The 14,768-nt window shown below is 52.2% G+C and overlaps 1 protein-coding gene across 1 annotated transcript in view; it reads right to left on the bottom strand.

The window, feature by feature from the left end:
• Positions 1 to 14,352, bottom strand: part of DRC2 (dynein regulatory complex subunit 2) — a 53,803-nt gene extending 39,451 nt beyond the window's left edge. The window contains exon 1 of the mRNA XM_075265562.1: positions 14,218 to 14,352. The gene's annotated coding sequence lies outside the window, so the exon portion shown is untranslated. The remainder of the gene's footprint in view (positions 1 to 14,217) is intronic.
• Positions 14,353 to 14,768: the final 416 nt, after the last annotated feature.

Raw genomic sequence — 14,768 nt, 5'->3', positions numbered from 1 at the left:
TCCCCTCATACCTGACATGACTGAGAGTGACACCGACTACACACCATCTCCCCTCATACCTGACATGACTGAGAGTGACACCGACTACACACCATCTCCCCTCATACCTGACATGACTGAGAGTGACACCGACTACACACCATCTCCCCTCATACCTGACATGACTGAGAGTGACACCGACTACACACCATCTCCCCTCATACCTGACATGACTGACAGTGACACCGACTACACACCATCTCCCCTCATACCTGACATGACTGAGAGTGACACCGACTACACACCATCTCCCCTCATACCTGACATGACTGAGAGTGACACCGACTACACACCATCTCCCCTCATACCTGACATGACTGACAGTGACACCGACTACACACCATCTCCCCTCATACCTGACATGACTGACAGTGACACCGACTACACACCATCTCCCCTCATACCTGACATGACTGACAGTGACACCGACTACACACCATCTCCCCTCATACCTGACATGACTGAGAGTGACACCGACTACACACCATCTCCCCTCATACCTGACATGACTGACAGTGACACCGACTACACACCATCTCCCCTCATACCTGACATGACTGACAGTGACACCGACTACACACCATCTCCCCTCATACCTGACATGACTGAAGTGACACCGACTACACACCATCTCCCCTCATACCTGACATGACTGAGAGTGACACCGACTACACACCATCTCCCCTCATACCTGACATGACTGACAGTGACACCGACTACACACCATCTCCCCTCATACCTGACATGACTGACAGTGACACCGACTACACACCATCTCCCCTCATACCTGACATGACTGAGAGTGACACCGACTACACACCATCTCCCCTCATACCTGACATGACTGACAGTGACACCGACTACACACCATCTCCCCTCATACCTGACATGACTGACAGTGACACCGACTACACACCATCTCCCCTCATACCTGACATGACTGAGAGTGACACCGACTACACACCATCTCCCCTCATACCTGACATGACTGACAGTGACACCGACTACACACCATCTCCCCTCATACCTGACATGACTGACAGTGACACCGACTACACACCATCTCCCCTCATACCTGACATGACTGAGAGTGACACCGACTACACACCATCTCCCCTCATACCTGACATGACTGACAGTGACACCGACTACACACCATCTCCCCTCATACCTGACATGACTGACAGTGACACCGACTACACACCATCTCCCCTCATACCTGACATGACTGACAGTGACACCGACTACACACCATCTCCCCTCATACCTGACATGACTGAGTGACACCGACTACACACCATCTCCCCTCATACCTGACATGACTGAGAGTGACACCGACTACACACCATCTCCCCTCATACCTGACATGACTGACAGTGACACCGACTACACACCATCTCCCCTCATACCTGACATGACTGACAGTGACACCGACTACACACCATCTCCCCTCATACCTGACATGACTGACGAGTGACACCGACTACACACCATCTCCCCTCATACCTGACATGACTGACAGTGACACCGACTACACACCATCTCCCCTCATACCTGACATGACTGACAGTGACACCGACTACACACCATCTCCCCTCATACCTGACATGACTGAGAGTGACACCGACTACACACCATCTCCCCTCATACCTGACATGACTGACAGTGGCACCGACTACACACCATCTCCCCTCATACCTGACATGACTGAGAGTGACACCGACTACACACCATCTCCCCTCATACCTGACATGACTGAGAGTGACACCGACTACACACCATCTCCCCTCATACCTGACATGACTGACAGTGACACCGACTACACACCATCTCCCCTCATACCTGACATGACTGACAGTGACACCGACTACACACCATCTCCCCTCATACCTGACATGACTGAGAGTGACACCGACTACACACCATCTCCCCTCATACCTGACATGACTGAGAGTGGCACCGACTACACACCATCTCCCCTCATACCTGACATGACTGACGTGGACACCGACTACACACCATCTCCCCTCATACCTGACATGACTGACAGTGACACCGACTACACACCATCTCCCCTCATACCTGACATGACTGACAGTGGACACCGACTACACACCATCTCCCCTCATACCTGACATGACTGACGAGTGACACCGACTACACACCATCTCCCCTCATACCTGACATGACTGACAGTGACACCGACTACACACCATCTCCCCTCATACCTGACATGACTGACAGTGACACCGACTACACACCATCTCCCCTCATACCTGACATGACTGACAGTGACACCGACTACACACCATCTCCCCTCATACCTGACATGACTGAGAGTGACACCGACTACACACCATCTCCCCTCATACCTGACATGACTGACAGTGACACCGACTACACACCATCTCCCCTCATACCTGACATGACTGAGAGTGACACCGACTACAACACCATCTCCCCTCATACCTGACATGACTGAGAGTGACACCGACTACACACCATCTCCCCTCATACCTGACATGACTGACAGTGGCACCGACTACACACCATCTCCCCTCATACCTGACATGACTGACAGTGACACCGACTACACACCATCTCCCCTCATACCTGACATGACTGACAGTGGCACCGACTACACACCATCTCCCCTCATACCTGACATGACTGAGAGTGACACCGACTACACACCATCTCCCCTCATACCTGACATGACTGACGAGTGACACCGACTACACACCATCTCCCCTCATACCTGACATGACTGACAGTGGACACCGACTACACACCATCTCCCCTCATACCTGACATGACTGACAGTGACACCGACTACACACCATCTCCCCTCATACCTGACATGACTGAGAGTGACACCGACTACACACCATCTCCCCTCATACCTGACATGACTGACAGTGACACCGACTACACACCATCTCCCCTCATACCTGACATGACTGAGAGTGACACCGACTACACACCATCTCCCCTCATACCTGACATGACTGAGAGTGACACCGACTACACACCATCTCCCCTCATACCTGACATGACTGACAGTGGCACCGACTACACACCATCTCCCCTCATACCTGACATGACTGACAGTGACACCGACTACACACCATCTCCCCTCATACCTGACATGACTGAGAGTGACACCGACTACACACCATCTCCCCTCATACCTGACATGACTGACAGTGACACCGACTACACACCATCTCCCCTCATACCTGACATGACTGACAGTGACACCGACTACACACCATCTCCCCTCATACCTGACATGACTGACAGTGACACCGACTACACACCATCTCCCCTCATACCTGACATGACTGACAGTGACACCGACTACACACCATCTCCCCTCATACCTGACATGACTGACAGTGACACCGACTACACACCATCTCCCCTCATACCTGACATGACTGACAGTGACACCGACTACACACCATCTCCCCTCATACCTGACATGACTGACAGTGACACCGACTACACACCATCTCCCCTCATACCTGACATGACTGAGAGTGACACCGACTACACACCATCTCCCCTCATACCTGACATGACTGAGAGTGACACCGACTACACACCATCTCCCCTCATACCTGACATGACTGACAGTGACACCGACTACACACCATCTCCCCTCATACCTGACATGACTGAGAGTGACACCGACTACACACCATCTCCCCTCATACCTGACATGACTGACAGTGGACACCGACTACACACCATCTCCCCTCATACCTGACATGACTGACAGTGACACCGACTACACACCATCTCCCCTCATACCTGACATGACTGAGAGTGACACCGACTACACACCATCTCCCCTCATACCTGACATGACTGACAGTGGACACCGACTACACACCATCTCCCCTCATACCTGACATGACTGACAGTGACACCGACTACACACCATCTCCCCTCATACCTGACATGACTGAGAGTGACACCGACTACACACCATCTCCCCTCATACCTGACATGACTGACAGTGACACCGACTACACACCATCTCCCCTCATACCTGACATGACTGACAGTGACACCGACTACACACCATCTCCCCTCATACCTGACATGACTGACAGTGACACCGACTACACACCATCTCCCCTCATACCTGACATGACTGAAGTGACACCGACTACACACCATCTCCCCTCATACCTGACATGACTGAGAGTGACACCGACTACACACCATCTCCCCTCATACCTGACATGACTGACAGTGACACCGACTACACACCATCTCCCCTCATACCTGACATGACTGACAGTGACACCGACTACACACCATCTCCCCTCATACCTGACATGACTGAGAGTGACACCGACTACACACCATCTCCCCTCATACCTGACATGACTGACAGTGACACCGACTACACACCATCTCCCCTCATACCTGACATGACTGACAGTGACACCGACTACACACCATCTCCCCTCATACCTGACATGACTGACAGTGACACCGACTACACACCATCTCCCCTCATACCTGACATGACTGAGAGTGACACCGACTACACACCATCTCCCCTCATACCTGACATGACTGACAGTGACACCGACTACACACCATCTCCCCTCATACCTGACATGACTGAGAGTGACACCGACTACACACCATCTCCCCTCATACCTGACATGACTGACAGTGACACCGACTACACACCATCTCCCCTCATACCTGACATGACTGACAGTGACACCGACTACACACCATCTCCCCTCATACCTGACATGACTGACAGTGACACCGACTACACACCATCTCCCCTCATACCTGACATGACTGAGAGTGACACCGACTACACACCATCTCCCCTCATACCTGACATGACTGAGAGTGACACCGACTACACACCATCTCCCCTCATACCTGACATGACTGACGAGTGGACACCGACTACACACCATCTCCCCTCATACCTGACATGACTGACAGTGACACCGACTACACACCATCTCCCCTCATACCTGACATGACTGAGAGTGACACCGACTACACACCATCTCCCCTCATACCTGACATGACTGACGAGTGACACCGACTACACACCATCTCCCCTCATACCTGACATGACTGACAGTGACACCGACTACACACCATCTCCCCTCATACCTGACATGACTGACAGTGACACCGACTACACACCATCTCCCCTCATACCTGACATGACTGAGAGTGACACCGACTACACACCATCTCCCCTCATACCTGACATGACTGAGAGTGACACCGACTACACACCATCTCCCCTCATACCTGACATGACTGACATCCCTGACGAGTGACACCGACTACACACCATCTCCCCTCATACCTGACATGACTGACAGTGACACCGACTACACACCATCTCCCCTCATACCTGACATGACTGAGAGTGACACCGACTACACACCATCTCCCCTCATACCTGACATGACTGAGAGTGACACCGACTACACACCATCTCCCCTCATACCTGACATGACTGAGAGTGACACCGACTACACACCATCTCCCCTCATACCTGACATGACTGACAGTGACACCGACTACACACCATCTCCCCTCATACCTGACATGACTGAGAGTGACACCGACTACACACCATCTCCCCTCATACCTGACATGACTGAGAGTGACACCGACTACACACCATCTCCCCTCATACCTGACATGACTGAGAGTGACACCGACTACACACCATCTCCCCTCATACCTGACATGACTGAGCAGTGACACCGACTACACACCATCTCCCCTCATACCTGACATGACTGAGAGTGACACCGACTACACACCATCTCCCCTCATACCTGACATGACTGAGAGTGACACCGACTACACACCATCTCCCCTCATACCTGACATGACTGAGAGTGACACCGACTACACACCATCTCCCCTCATACCTGACATGACTGAGAGTGACACCGACTACACACCATCTCCCCTCATACCTGACATGACTGACAGTGACACCGACTACACACCATCTCCCCTCATACCTGACATGACTGACAGTGACACCGACTACACACCATCTCCCCTCATACCTGACATGACTGACAGTGACACCGACTACACACCATCTCCCCTCATACCTGACATGACTGAGAGTGACACCGACTACACACCATCTCCCCTCATACCTGACATGACTGAGAGTGACACCGACTACACACCATCTCCCCTCATACCTGACATGACTGAGAGTGACACCGACTACACACCATCTCCCCTCATACCTGACATGACTGAGAGTGACACCGACTACACACCATCTCCCCCTCATACCTGACATGACTGAGAGTGACACCGACTACACACCATCTCCCCTCATACCTGACATGACTGAGAGTGACACCGACTACACACCATCTCCCCTCATACCTGACATGACTGAGAGTGACACCGACTACACACCATCTCCCCTCATACCTGACATGACTGACAGTGACACCGACTACACACCATCTCCCCTCATACCTGACATGACTGACAGTGACACCGACTACACACCATCTCCCCTCATACCTGACATGACTGACAGTGACACCGACTACACACCATCTCCCCTCATACCTGACATGACTGAGAGTGACACCGACTACACACCATCTCCCTCATACCTGACATGACTGAGTGACACCGACTACACCTCTCCCCTCATACCTGACATGACTGAGAGTGACACCGACTACACACCATCTCCCCTCATACCTGACATGACTGACAGTGACACCGACTACACACCATCTCCCCTCATACCTGACATGACTGAGAGTGACACCGACTACACACCATCTCCCCTCATACCTGACATGACTGACAGTGACACCGACTACACACCATCTCCCCTCATACCTGACATGACTGACAGTGACACCGACTACACACCATCTCCCCTCATACCTGACATGACTGAGAGTGACACCGACTACACACCATCTCCCCTCATACCTGACATGACTGACAGTGACACCGACTACACACCATCTCCCCTCATACCTGACATGACTGAGAGTGACACCGACTACACACCATCTCCCCTCATACCTGACATGACTGACAGTGACACCGACTACACACCATCTCCCCTCATACCTGACATGACTGAGAGTGACACCGACTACACACCATCTCCCCTCATACCTGACATGACTGAGAGTGACACCGACTACACACCATCTCCCCTCATACCTGACATGACTGAGAGTGACACCGACTACACACCATCTCCCCTCATACCTGACATGACTGACAGTGACACCGACTACACACCATCTCCCTCATACCTGACATGACTGACAGTGACACCGACTACACACCATCTCCCCTCATACCTGACATGACTGAGAGTGACACCGACTACACACCATCTCCCCTCATACCTGACATGACTGACAGTGACACCGACTACACACCATCTCCCCTCATACCTGACATGACTGAGAGTGACACCGACTACACACCATCTCCCCTCATACCTGACATGACTGACAGTGACACCGACTACACACCATCTCCCCTCATACCTGACATGACTGAGAGTGACACCGACTACACACCATCTCCCCTCATACCTGACATGACTGAGAGTGACACCGACTACACACCATCTCCCCTCATACCTGACATGACTGAGAGTGACACCGACTACACACCATCTCCCCTCATACCTGACATGACTGACAGTGACACCGACTACACACCATCTCCCCTCATACCTGACATGACTGACAGTGACACCGACTACACACCATCTCCCCTCATACCTGACATGACTGAAGTGACACCGACTACACACCATCTCCCCTCATACCTGACATGACTGACGAGTGACACCGACTACACACCATCTCCCCTCATACCTGACATGACTGAGAGTGACACCGACTACACACCATCTCCCCTCATACCTGACATGACTGACAGTGACACCGACTACACACCATCTCCCCTCATACCTGACATGACTGAGAGTGACACCGACTACACACCATCTCCCCTCATACCTGACATGACTGAGAGTGACACCGACTACACACCATCTCCCCTCATACCTGACATGACTGAGAGTGACACCGACTACACACCATCTCCCCTCATACCTGACATGACTGACAGTGACACCGACTACACACCATCTCCCCTCATACCTGACATGACTGACAGTGACACCGACTACACACCATCTCCCCTCATACCTGACATGACTGAGAGTGACACCGACTACACACCATCTCCCCTCATACCTGACATGACTGAGAGTGACACCGACTACACACCATCTCCCCTCATACCTGACATGACTGACAGTGACACCGACTACACACCATCTCCCCTCATACCTGACATGACTGAGAGTGACACCGACTACACACCATCTCCCCTCATACCTGACATGACTGACAGTGACACCGACTACACACCATCTCCCCTCATACCTGACATGACTGAGAGTGACACCGACTACACACCATCTCCCCTCATACCTGACATGACTGACAGTGACACCGACTACACACCATCTCCCCTCATACCTGACATGACTGAGAGTGACACCGACTACACACCATCTCCCCTCATACCTGACATGACTGAGCAGTGACACCGACTACACACCATCTCCCCTCATACCTGACATGACTGACAGTGACAACCGACTACACACCATCTCCCCTCATACCTGACATGACTGACAGTGACACCGACTACACACCATCTCCCCTCATACCTGACATGACTGAGAGTGACACCGACTACACACCATCTCCCCTCATACCTGACATGACTGACAGTGACACCGACTACACACCATCTCCCCTCATACCTGACATGACTGAGAGTGACACCGACTACACACCATCTCCCCTCATACCTGACATGACTGACAGTGACACCGACTACACACCATCTCCCCTCATACCTGACATGACTGACAGTGACACCGACTACACACCATCTCCCCTCATACCTGACATGACTGACAGTGACACCGACTACACACCATCTCCCCTCATACCTGACATGACTGACAGTGACACCGACTACACACCATCTCCCCTCATACCTGACATGACTGAGAGTGACACCGACTACACACCATCTCCCCTCATACCTGACATGACTGACAGTGACACCGACTACACACCATCTCCCCTCATACCTGACATGACTGACAGTGACACCGACTACACACCATCTCCCCTCATACCTGACATGACTGAGAGTGACACCGACTACACACCATCTCCCCTCATACCTGACATGACTGACAGTGACACCGACTACACACCATCTCCCCTCATACCTGACATGACTGACAGTGACACCGACTACACACCATCTCCCCTCATACCTGACATGACTGACAGTGACACCGACTACACACCATCTCCCCTCATACCTGACATGACTGACAGTGACACCGACTACACACCATCTCCCCTCATACCTGACATGACTGACAGTGACACCGACTACACACCATCTCCCCTCATACCTGACATGACTGACAGTGACACCGACTACACACCATCTCCCCTCATACCTGACATGACTGAAGTGACACCGACTACACACCATCTCCCTCATACCTGACAGTGACACCGACTACACACCATCTCCCCTCATACCTGACATGACTGACAGTGACACCGACTACACACCATCTCCCCTCATACCTGACATGACTGACAGTGACACCGACTACACACCATCTCCCCTCATACCTGACATGACTGAGAGTGACACCGACTACACACCATCTCCCCTCATACCTGACATGACTGACAGTGACACCGACTACACACCATCTCCCCTCATACCTGACATGACTGACAGTGACACCGACTACACACCATCTCCCCTCATACCTGACATGACTGACAGTGACACCGACTACACACCATCTCCCCTCATACCTGACATGACTGACAGTGACACCGACTACACACCATCTCCCCTCATACCTGACATGACTGAGAGTGACACCGACTACACACCATCTCCCCTCATACCTGACATGACTGACAGTGACACCGACTACACACCATCTCCCCTCATACCTGACATGACTGACAGTGACACCGACTACACACCATCTCCCCTCATACCTGACATGACTGACAGTGACACCGACTACACACCATCTCCCCTCATACCTGACATGACTGACAGTGACACCGACTACACACCATCTCCCCTCATACCTGACATGACTGACAGTGACACCGACTACACACCATCTCCCCTCATACCTGACATGACTGACAGTGACACCGACTACACACCATCTCCCCTCATACCTGACATGACTGACAGTGACACCGACTACACACCATCTCCCCTCATACCTGACATGACTGACAGTGACACCGACTACACACCATCTCCCCTCATACCTGACATGACTGACAGTGACACCGACTACACACCATCTCCCCTCATACCTGACATGACTGACAGTGACACCGACTACACACCATCTCCCCTCATACCTGACATGACTGACAGTGACACCGACTACACACCATCTCCCCTCATACCTGACATGACTGAGAGTGACACCGACTACACACCATCTCCCCTCATACCTGACATGACTGACAGTGACACCGACTACACACCATCTCCCCTCATACCTGACATGACTGACAGTGACACCGACTACACACCATCTCCCCTCATACCTGACATGACTGACAGTGACACCGACTACACACCATCTCCCCTCATACCTGACATGACTGACAGTGACACCGACTACACACCATCTCCCCTCATACCTGACATGACTGACAGTGACACCGACTACACACCATCTCCCCTCATACCTGACATGACTGACAGTGACACCGACTACACACCATCTCCCCTCATACCTGACATGACTGACAGTGACACCGACTACACACCATCTCCCCTCATACCTGACATGACTGACAGTGACACCGACTACACACCATCTCCCCTCATACCTGACATGACTGACAGTGACACCGACTACACACCATCTCCCCTCATACCTGACATGACTGACAGTGACACCGACTACACACCATCTCCCCTCATACCTGACATGACTGACAGTGACACCGACTACACACCATCTCCCCTCATACCTGACATGACTGATGACTGGACACCGACTACACACCATCTCCCCTCATACCTGACATGACTGAGAGTGACACCGACTACACACCATCTCCCCTCATACCTGACATGACTGACAGTGACACCGACTACACACCATCTCCCCTCATACCTGACATGACTGACAGTGACACCGACTACACACCATCTCCCCTCATACCTGACATGACTGACAGTGACACCGACTACACACCATCTCCCCTCATACCTGACATGACTGACAGTGACACCGACTACACACCATCTCCCCTCATACCTGACATGACTGACAGTGACACCGACTACACACCATCTCCCCTCATACCTGACATGACTGACAGTGACACCGACTACACACCATCTCCCCTCATACCTGACATGACTGACAGTGACACCGACTACACACCATCTCCCCTCATACCTGACATGACTGACAGTGACACCGACTACACACCATCTCCCCCTCATACCTGACATGACTGACAGTGGCACCGACTACACACCATCTCCCCTCATACCTGACATGACTGACAGTGACACCGACTACACACCATCTCCCCTCATACCTGACATGACTGACAGTGACACCGACTACACACCATCTCCCCTCATACCTGACATGACTGACAGTGACACCGACTACACACCATCTCCCCTCATACCTGACATGACTGACAGTGACACCGACTACACACCATCTCCCCTCATACCTGACATGACTGAGAGTGACACCGACTACACACCATCTCCCCTCATACCTGACATGACTGAGCAGTGACACCGACTACACACCATCTCCCCTCATACCTGACATGACTGACAGTGACACCGACTACACACCATCTCCCCTCATACCTGACATGACTGACAGTGACACCGACTACACACCATCTCCCCTCATACCTGACATGACTGACAGTGACACCGACTACACACCATCTCCCCTCATACCTGACATGACTGACAGTGACACCGACTACACACCATCTCCCCTCATACCTGACATGACTGACAGTGGCACCGACTACACACCATCTCCCCTCATACCTGACATGACTGACAGTGACACCGACTACACACCATCTCCCCTCATACCTGACATGACTGACAGTGACACCGACTACACACCATCTCCCCTCATACCTGACATGACTGACAGTGACACCGACTACACACCATCTCCCCTCATACTGACATGACTGACACCGACTACACACCATCTCCCCTCATACCTGACATGACTGACAGTGACACCGACTACACACCATCTCCCCTCATACCTGACATGACTGAGCAGTGACACCGACTACACACCATCTCCCCTCATACCTGACTGACAGTGACACCGACTACACACCATCTCCCCTCATACCTGACATGACTGACAGTGACACCGACTACACACCATCTCCCCTCATACCTGACATGACTGACAGTGACACCGACTACACACCATCTCCCCTCATACCTGACATGACTGACAGTGACACCGACTACACACCATCTCCCCTCATACCTGACATGACTGACAGTGACACCGACTACACACCATCTCCCCTCATACCTGACATGACTGACAGTGACACCGACTACACACCATCTCCCCTCATACCTGACATGACTGACAGTGACACCGACTACACACCATCTCCCCTCATACCTGACATGACTGACAGTGACACCGACTACACACCATCTCCCCCTCATACCTGACATGACTGACAGTGACACCGACTACACACCATCTCCCCTCATACCTGACATGACTGACAGTGACACCGACTACACACCATCCCCTCATACCTGACATGACTGACAGTGACACCGACTACACACCATCTCCCCTCACTGACATGACAAGCACCCCAAGGAGTGACACCGACTACACACCATCTCCCCCTCATACCTGAACCATGACTGACAGTGGCACCGACTACACACCATCTCCCCTCATACCTGACATGACTGACAGTGACACCGACTACACACTCTCCCCTCATACCTGACATGACTGACAGTGACACACACAACCCCTACACACCATCTACCCACCGACTACACCATCCCCTCAACTGACATGACTGACAGTGACACCGACTACAACACCATCTCCCAAACAATGACAGACCGACAACACTACCAGCTGACACCGACTACACACCCCATCTCCCCTCATACCTGACTGACAGTGGACACCGACTACCACCATCTCCCCTCATACCTGACATGACATGACTGACGACCGACTCCACATCTCCCTCATACCTGACATGACTGACACGACTACACCATCTCCCCTCATACCTGACATGACTGACAGTGACACCGACTACACACCATCTCCCCTCATACCTGACATGACTGAGAGTGACACCGACTACACACCATCTCCCCTCATACCTGACATGACTGAGAGTGACACCGACTACACACCATCTCCCCTCATACCTGACAGTGACACCGACTACACACCATCTCCCCTCATACCTGACATGACTGAGAGTGACACCGACTACACACCATCTCCCCTCATACCTGACATGACTGAGAGTGACACCGACTACACACCATCTCCCCTCATACCTGACATGACTGAGAGTGACACCAACTACACACCATCTCCCCTCATACCTGACATGACTGAGAGTGACACCGACTACACACCATCTCCCCTCATACCTGACATGACTGACAGTGACACCGACTACACACCATCTCCCCTCATACCTGACATGACTGACAGTGACACCGACTACACACCATCTCCCCTCATACCTGACAGTGACACCGACTACACACCATCTCCCCTCATACCTGACATGACTGAGAGTGACACCGACTACACACCATCTCCCCTCATACCTGACATGACTGAGAGTGACACCGACTACACACCATCTCCCCTCATACCTGACATGACTGAGAGTGACACCAACTACACACCATCTCCCCTCATACCTGACATGACTGACAGTGACACCGACTACACACCATCTCCCCTCATACCTGTCCAAATCGCTTTCTGCCAAGTTTCCTCCGTCTCCTAGCAACAACACACTCCGGCCACGAAGGGGGCGGAGAAGACCTAGGGGCGGAGACTTCTGGAGGCGGTGCTAATTACGTCATGCGGTGTGCCAGGTTACTTCGCTGCATTTTTTTGTGCATCACGTGATGTAAGGACAGCTGTGACGTATGATGATGACGCTGCGTACAGTAAGGAGAGGAGGAGGGAGGGGCCGTTTATAGAATGGGTTTATTGCTGGCTCCGCCTCTCCTCAGTAGCTGCATTGTAGACGGTGTGTTAGCGGGGTGAGCGCCACCTGGTGCAGGAGCCTCTACAAGCAACCCCAATATGCTGAAATCACTAGAATGGAGGTGCTTGCAGGAGCTTCTCATAGTCACCTCACTACAGGCCAGGCTGTAATGGAGGCTCTGCAGGGAGGAGCACATTATAGATAGTCTAAATAGGAATGGAGGAAAACCCTGTTAGTAATATAACACACAGTCATGGCCGTAAGTGTTACCACCCCTGAAATATTTCCAGAAAATGAAGTATT

The sequence above is a fragment of the Leptodactylus fuscus genome, chromosome 2, assembly GCF_031893055.1.
Source record: "Leptodactylus fuscus isolate aLepFus1 chromosome 2, aLepFus1.hap2, whole genome shotgun sequence".
In the NCBI taxonomy this organism is placed as follows: domain Eukaryota; kingdom Metazoa; phylum Chordata; class Amphibia; order Anura; family Leptodactylidae; genus Leptodactylus; species Leptodactylus fuscus.
Note: the sequence above shows the minus strand (reverse complement) of the source record. Positions and strands in the feature narration are given on the sequence as shown.